The following is an 8,899-nucleotide window of genomic DNA, read 5'->3' as shown; positions in this document are numbered from 1 at the left end:
CTTGTTCCTTTGCAGACTTTCGTTTTTTTACTTGTTTTTTGCTATTTCCACATTATTTTTTTTGATAATTGCACCCCTGTCATGACTAATTTGTTTTAAAAAATCCCATGAAATGTACAGATATTTTCTTGATAATTTTGTGATGTTTTTGTGTTACTTGTTTACTAAAAACTTGATGGAAAAATATTGTGACATGTTCTTGCTTTGTTACTTGAGTTTCATATTAAAAAGTCTATGAAAATTGCATGATTTGATTCCTTTTCTTGATGGATGTTTGTGGTTCATGGTATATGATCTTGTGGAATTTTGTTACTGTTTGAATGTGTGTTTGTCTTGAATATGTACATGTGTTGGTTGGTTGCTTGCTTTGCAAGCTATGTTTGTGAATAAATAGTGCAAATAGGTCTAAATTCACATTAAAATGTAAGGCTTACAATAACTTTTAGATTCTCATTTTAAACCCTGGATTTCATGTCTTGAAAATATGTTGAACCATGAGAGTTATAGGTCATAGTTAAGCTTTGCCTTGGTGATGAATTTTAGGTCTATTACATATTGTTCTTGCTTGTTTTATATCAATTTTCTTACCTTTTGTTATGATAGCTTTACTTGCCTATATCTCTATTCTTTTATGCCTTATATTAATAACAATTTCATCTATTGGTTTCATACATAAGCATCCCATCTCCATCCCACTTCATGCCATTTAAATTCATGCAATACTTAGTATGTAAAAATTTAGGTATTTTGTAATTTTCTTAATGCTTTTAAATTCTTGCAAGACCATAGCATGTATCTAGGCCAATGATGTAAAGGACAATGGACTCTAATGATGTACACCGACACAAGCACCGACACATGCACACATACCACATGGTTACCTTATATGTATGCCTAGGAAATGTATGCTTTAGATGTATGTTTAGGAATCGCGATACTTAGAAAAATTCTCTTCTCCAAAAAAACATGAACAATATCACTCAAATCTTTTTCCTAATAAACTTTGGGATCAAAATCCCATTGATTTCCCTTTTATTTTCTTAAACAAAAATTTTAATGAACTTTTAATCATACTTCGACTTTTTTTGCAAAATGACTAATTCAACCTTATATTTTCACAATCTTATGCCCTTGAGGCCTCTTTCTCTCATTCTTTAAAATCCCATTTTCAAACTTAAAATCAACCAACAAAAACAAAAACATTTTTGGAAGAGAACTACGGTGGATTTGATCCCTTCAAAGGGTACGTAGGCAAGGAAACAATATTCCTTCAACTCAAATAAAATAAAAATTCAAACATCTTCTTCTCCCTCCAATTCTTCACTTAGAAAACTCTTAGGTGTAAATATCATTTTTTCAAATAGCATTTAAAAATAAAGCGCGTGCGTAGAAAGTAAAGACGGTTCCTATAGGATACTATAGTCGTTATGGGTGCCTAACACCTTCCCGTAGCGAAAACAACTCCCGGACCTCGATTCTCACAGGGTTTTGCTTATTTTTCCCTTCCCAAGAAAAAATGAGATATCAAAGGTTAAAAAGGTTCAAACGTAATCAATGTTTGACACCCGAAAAACTAAGATAAAACAGCTGGCGACTTCACTGGGGAGATTCGAGAGTTACGCCTAGTCTTTATTTCCACGCTCGCGCTTTCGTTTTACTTGCTTCTTTTACTTGCTTCCTTATGTGAATAAATGCTTAAATTCTTGCAAACGTGTGGGGTGAGAATATCAAAAGTCCTACACCCGGGCTGAGTGAACTTAGGATTTAGGGGGGATATAATCGACAATTCAATCCGAGGGTTGCCTCGTGTATTGGATTATGCGATGAATCCCACATAGTTGAGGCATTTTGGGGGTGATGTTGTCGACGCGTGTTGTCGCGTTTAGGCACTTTACTTCTAATTGTTCTATGTCGCTATGAACCGTAGATAACCGAACCCATCCATGGCCATTTTCTAGGATGTAGTGCGGAGGCTAGACCGAGTGTTGTCTCGAGTTTTAGTCGTCACGCGATACTACGCTCAAGTTAGACCTTCTTACGGATAATCATGGAGCGAGTGTTTACCTCGTGGCACCGTGATGTACGTCGGAGAGGTTGCAACTTGGGAAACTTTTTAGAACCCGGTTACTATTATCCAAAGCCCTAGTTTCACCGGACACCGTGTCCACCCATGACTCCTTGACTTTGAATTTCAACCCACCATGTTTTCTCCGTGCTTGCACATAATCATGCATACATGTATACATGCATACATGCATAAACTTTTTTCATGCATTTATCGAAGGGCTTAGACGAATTGAATTTGTAATTATTGTAGGAATGGGGAAGACTAAGTCCTACAAGTTCAAGGAAGTGGATTTGGCTAGTTTGAGAGATTTGGCACTCAAGATCGAGGATCCGACTGGTTTCCGACATCGTTACGGGGCCTTACTTACTCTTCTCCAGACTAATGTGAATGAGAAGCTTGTGCACACTCTAGTGCAATTCTATGATCGGGACTATCGGTGCTTCACTTTTCCCGACTTTCAGTTAGTGCCCACACTCGAGGCTTATTCTTGCTTGATGGATCTATCTATTGCTAAGGGGGTACCCTTCGCGGGACTTGAGAATCCTCCTACTCCATTGGTTATTGCTAAATACCTTTATCTCAAGACCACCGATGTCTCCAAGAATCTTGTCACTAAGGCTCACATCCGAGGGTTCACTTCGAAGTATCTACTTGAGAAAGCCAACCTCAAAACCACTTGTCAGGACACTCTTGAGGCTATTCTTGCACTCCTCATCTATGGGCTTATTATCTTTCCAAATCTTGATGGCTTCGTGGATATGAATGTTATTATGATCTTCCACTCCAAGAATCCGGTTCCTACTTTGCTAGCTGACACATACCATGCTATTCACAATCGATCCGGCAAGGGTCGTGGATACATTCTTTCCTCTATAGGTGGTTTATTTCGCACCTTCCGAAGTCTTTCCATGATAATCCAGAGAATTGGACCATTTCACAAAGGATCATGGCTCTCACCCCTAATGAAGTGGTTTGGCTCACTCCCGCTGCTAGAGTCAAAGAAATTATCCTTGGTGGTGGAAAGTTTCTTAATGTACCTCTTCTTGGTACCCGGGTGATAGGGCCAAACCGCAAGTGCACGTCCTATCAAAGTAATAGTAGTAAGTAAGAGTATCGTTCCGCTAGGGAGTTGTTCAACTTAATTAACTTTTAGTGAATGATTAGAGGAGAGAAAGTTAGAAAAAGGGAGTTTTATTGCTGAAGGTAAAAACAATAATAATAAAGGGCCTCGGGATCATTGGTTCATCATAATGACAAATCCTTCACTAGACAAGACATAAACATCTAATTTCATGGTTTACACACTAATTTCTAAAGACCGGTTTCCCTTAACCCCTCACCTTTCCGATGAAAGTCCGGTGAGAGTTTACTTCTAGCAACCAAGCCTATTTCGCTGACATGATTACTGGAAAATGCATAGAGGATTGAAACTACTCTTTGTCTCAATAATTGCAAAGACTATTTCACTGTTTTGCAATTATTGTCTAGATTCACTTGTTCCAACATCAAGACTCCGTTCTCGCTTTATGAATTGATGTTTGGGATGATGGATTAACGATTATCAAACCCTCTGCTTTCGCTTCCACAGTTTGATAATTGTTAATCCACGTTAAGACGGTGAATCTAGATTAGAAATTAGGGTTACATAGAATTTAGGGTTTAGGCTTGTTTTGTTTAGGATTGAGTCATTAGACTCCCCAACAATCCCAAGACGAAGAAGTCTACTCACTCATGTTCATCGTAGACATGGGAGAAGAAGAGAGATAAACAGTAAAATAAATTGCAAAGAAAGTAAAAAGGAAATAAAGACTTTTTATTGAAATAATACTTGAAATAAACAAAGTAAAGGGTGAATGTTTATGGTGGAGAGCTACTCTATTTATAGCTTTACAATCGACTTAGAAACTAAGCAACTAAAAGGGTAAAACAGTAAAGCTGCAACAGGGTAACTTGGGCCCGAAGAAAAAGCAGCAAAAGAGGCTTCTGGGGGTGGCACGGCCGTGCCACATGTTGGCACTGGCCGTGCCAAGCTTCTGACTTGGTGGGAACCTATTTTTGTTCCATATCTTCGTATTTTCGCACTGTATTTGCTCCAGTCCTCTTTCTTTTGCTCCAAGACACCTTCCACCATATATTCGTTCCTAAAATAAAATAAAAAGCAATTTAAAGTAAAATATTCTAAAAGGAAATAAAATGCAATAAAATCAAATCAAATCTTAAATAAAACTAAACTAAATAAGGCAATAAATTAGACTATATATGACTCATCACCGGGGTGGAATCAACTATAACCCGGAGCTCGCCATACGACAATTTGGTTTCCCGATGAAAGAAAAGCCCATCAATCTTGCTACATCTCCTTACTTCTTCCACTACTCCAATGCACCCACCGGAATACGAGAGGATTTCATAGAGGCTTGGTCCAAACTACGGAAGAAAGAGGTGAAGCATATGGGTGTAAGGTTCGGTATTGCTCATGAGACCTATACACAGTGGGTGATAAACCAAGCTGAGAAGATTGGCATGCCTTACCCCCGCCATGAGATATGTGTCCGCATTTATTCCAACCATGCCTTTGCCACTACTACCACCTACTCAGGAGATGTATCAGGAGCATCTAGCTATGGAGAGTCGGGAGAAGTATCAGTGGAAGACTAGATACTATGAGGCTGAGAACTTGATCATGACTTTGGATGGAAAAGATGAACAGAAGACCCATGAGGTGTTGACACTGAAGAAAGAGTTGGCTAAAGCTAGGAAAGAAATTGAAGAAAAGGATAAGTTGCTTATGAGAGACTCCGAGAGGGCTAGGGGTGCCCGTAACTTCTATGCCCAATACTGCAGTTATGAGTCTGAGACTGAGTCCGAGGATGATACTTCCACTTCCTATGCTTGAGGATTTCTGTTCCTGTTGTTATTTTCAGTTGTTTATGTTGTTTTACATTTCAAAGTCTATCCCTTGGCTTAGTATTTCAAAGGGAATCATCTTGTAAGACTCTGTGATGTTTGATTATTTTGTCTGGTTTTGATGTTTCAATTGTTTAGTAATGTTTACAAATTTCTAATTCGTCTAAAACCCTTCGATAACACAAAAAAGAGTCTTTTTGCATATGCATTTACACATTTCATGCATCATATGCATTCATTGGTCATAAAAAACTTCCCTCGCGCTCATTGCCTCCGGGTTCTTTTGCCGCAGTCTGAAAAGTGGCTCGTGCTCGTAAGGTCTACCAACCAGATAGAGTTCATCAAACAAGATTTTACAAGAGAAGAAACATGGCTAACATTGAAGAAGAAAATGCTCAGCTCCGTGCCGAATTGGCTGCTATGAAAGAGGACTTGGCTAAGGCTCATGACGCTATGTCCACTATGATGGCTGCACAAGAACAACCAGCCACATCCGTTCCAGCTTCTACTGAAGTGATTCCATCTATCCCACTGTCTACTGTGGTCTCTGATGCTCGGTTTGTTATGCCCAACGGACGCCCTTATGAACTCTCAGCTTTCTATGCTCCTAATACTGCGGCTGGTATTTCTGGTATTGGCAATCAAGGACAGATTCCTGTGACAACTTTTGCTTTTACATCTACCTCTATGCCTCAAGTAACTATTGTTGTTACCGATCCTATTGTACACACTGTGCAACAGGTAATCGATGTTGACACTCCGCGTGGACAAGACCCTATAATGGAAGCTATGAGAAAACAGTTAAGGGAGTTAGCTGGAGAACTCCGTGAGGTCAAAGCTAGCCGTGGGAACGGTGTTTCTGCTAAGGCTCGTGATCTATGCTTGGTAGCCCGATTTGAGGTTCCTAAGAAGTTCAAAGTGCCAGATTTTGACAAATACAATGGAACTTCTTGTCCACATAGCCATGTCATTCGGTACGTCCGAAAGATGGCCAACTATGCAGAGAATGATGCGCTGATGATCCACTGCTTCCAGGATAGCTTGATGGAAGATGCGGCAGACTGGTACACTGGTTTGAGCAAAGACAATATCCATACTTTTGAGGAACTTGCTGCTGCTTTTGAAAATCATTATGAGTTTAACACCCGCTTGAAGCCAAATAGGAATTCTCTTAAGTCTTTGTCTCAGAAGTCGGATGAAACCTTCTGTGAATATGCTCAGAGGTCGAGAGGGGCAGCTGCCCGTGTTTCTCCTCGGCTTGATGAGGAAGAACTGACACAGACATTCCTGAAAACTCTGAAGAAGGAATATGTTGAAAGGATGATAGTCTCTGCTCCGAATAATTTCTCCAATATGGTTACTATGGGAACTCGTCTAGAGGAGGCTGTCAGAGAAGGCATCATTGTTCTTGAAAAGGGGGAATCTTCAGCTAGTGCACCTAAGAAATATGGTAATGGCCACCATAAGAAGAAATATTCCGAAGTAGGGATGGTATCTGGTAACCAGCCTACAGCTGCTGCTCAGTTACCTTTGCCTTACCAATACATGCAGTACTCTCAACATCCTTTCTTCCCACCATTCTACCAGCAATATCCTCTGCCACCGGGTCAACCGCCAGTGCCCGTTAATGCCATTGCTCAGCAAGTACAACAGCAGCCTCCTGCTCAACAGCAACAGCAGCAACAACAGGGTCCTCGGCCCAAGACTTATTTCCCACCAATACCAATGGGGTATGCTGATCTGCTCCCAACTCTACTTGCTAAGGGCCACTGCGTCACCAGGCCAGGCAAGCCTCCGCCTACACCATTGCCTCCCAGGTTCCGACAGGATCTCACATGTGATTTCCATCAAGGCGCTCAAGGCCACGATGTTGAGGGTTGCTACGCTCTGAAATATGTGGTAAAAGATCTGATGGACAGAGGACGGTTGACTTTTGAAAATAGTGTTCCTCATGTTCTTGACAATCCACTTCCAAATCATGCTGCTGTTAACATGATTGAGGCTTTCGAAGGAGTTCGTGTTCCTCGAGAGACTCCCACTTTAGATGTCCGTAATGTTGCTACTCCTTTGGTACCGCTACATGTCAAACTATGCCAAGCTTCTTTGTTTAATCACGATCACGCTTCTTGTTCAAAATGTCTGCAAAATCCTATGGGTTGTTGTGTGGTGCAAGGTGACATACAAAGTCTAATGGATGATAAGCACTTGATTGCCAGTGACATTTGTGTGATTGTGCCAGTGTTTCATGATTCTCCCACTGGAAGTATGTCCCAGACAAGGAATGTTGAACCCTTAGTGATCAGATTACCTGGTCCGGTATCTTATGCCTCTACAAAGACAATCCCTTACAAGTATGATGCAACCATGATTGAGAATGGAGTGGAAGTGCCTCTAGTATCCCCAGCTACGGTTGATAATGTTGCTGGTGAAATTACAACTCTAAGAAGCGGAAAAGTAAATCCACCTTTGTTCCAAAAGAAGGTGGTTACACCTGTTGCTACAATAACTCCACCAGTTGCTCCTTCTGTTGACAAGAACGTCGGCCCATCAGGCCAGTCTATTGAAGAGTCTAATCTGGACGAAATTCTGAGGCTTATCAAAAAGAGCGATTATAAGATTGTGGACCAGCTGCTGCAAACTCCGTCAAAAATATCCATCTTGTCTCTGCTCTTGAGCTCAGAAGCTCACAGGAAAGTGTTGATGAAGGTGTTGGAACAAGCCTATGTTGACCATGAAGTCTCCGTGGATCAGTTCAATGGAATAGTGGGTAACATTACTGCCTGCAATAACTTGGGGTTTGGTGACGATGAGCTCCCCGAAGCAGGGAAGCACCACAATTTGGCTTTACATATCTCAGTGCACTGCAAGTCTGACATGATATCCAATGTGTTGGTGGACACTGGATCATCCTTAAACGTAATGTCTGAGTCTACACTGAGACAGTTGAGTCATCATGGACTCTCTCTAAGGGGAAGTAGTTATTTGGTTAAGGCTTTCGACGGATCTCGCAAGGATGTTCTTGGGGAAGTAGACTTGCCAATTACCATTGGTCTTGAGACATTCCAGATCACTTTCCAGGTCATGGACATCAATGCCTCTTACAGTTGTCTCCTCGGAAGACCGTGGATTCACGACGCTGGGGCAGTAACTTCCACTCTGCACCAGAAGCTCAAGTTTGTGAGGAATGGTAAGCTTGTCACTGTACATGGTGAAGAAGCATATCTGGTTAGCCAAGTGTCATCTTTCTCTTGTGTTGAAGCAGGGTCCGCTGAAGGGACGACATTTCAAGGTTTGACTGTTGAAGGTGCAGAGCCCCGGAGAGCTAGTGCTAGCATGGCTTCATTGAAAGACGCCCAGAAAGCTGTTCAAGAAGGGCAAGCTGCTGGCTGGGGCAAGGTGATACAGATTTTGGAAAATAAGCGTAAAGAGGGCCTTGGGTTCTCCCCGACCTCAGGCGTTTCAACATGAACTTTCTATAGTGCTGGGTTTATCAATGCTATTGCTGAAGATGCTGCTGAAGCTAGTCATGTGCCCACATATTTTGTACCAGGGGGCACTGTGATGAATTGGGAGGCCATTAATATTCCTTTAGTCATGCATGCTCCCATGTAATGTGTCTTGTTGCTCATGTTTTCTTTGTTTTCAAAATAACAATCCTTTCGCTCTGCCCAAGGCGAAAGTGAGGTCTTTTGAAATGATTAAAAAAGGAAGACCTAATTATCTACATTTTATTGATTTGGAAGGACGAGTGTCCTCTGCCTACGTACCCGTGAAGGATCAAAACCTCGTAGTTCGGGGTTAAGAAAATGACGTTTGATTTGTTTTGGTGTTTTTTATTAATTTTGAAAAAAGGTTTTAAAATAAAAGCCAAGTGGCAAATGAGTATTTGTTTGTATTTTTTATATTGAAAGAAAGATGACTCAA

This window comes from Medicago sativa, chromosome 5 (assembly GCF_051527215.1).
Source record: "Medicago sativa cultivar Bolivia chromosome 5, Bolivia_mono, whole genome shotgun sequence".
NCBI lineage: Eukaryota > Viridiplantae > Streptophyta > Magnoliopsida > Fabales > Fabaceae > Medicago > Medicago sativa.
This window is presented reverse-complemented; position numbering follows the sequence as displayed.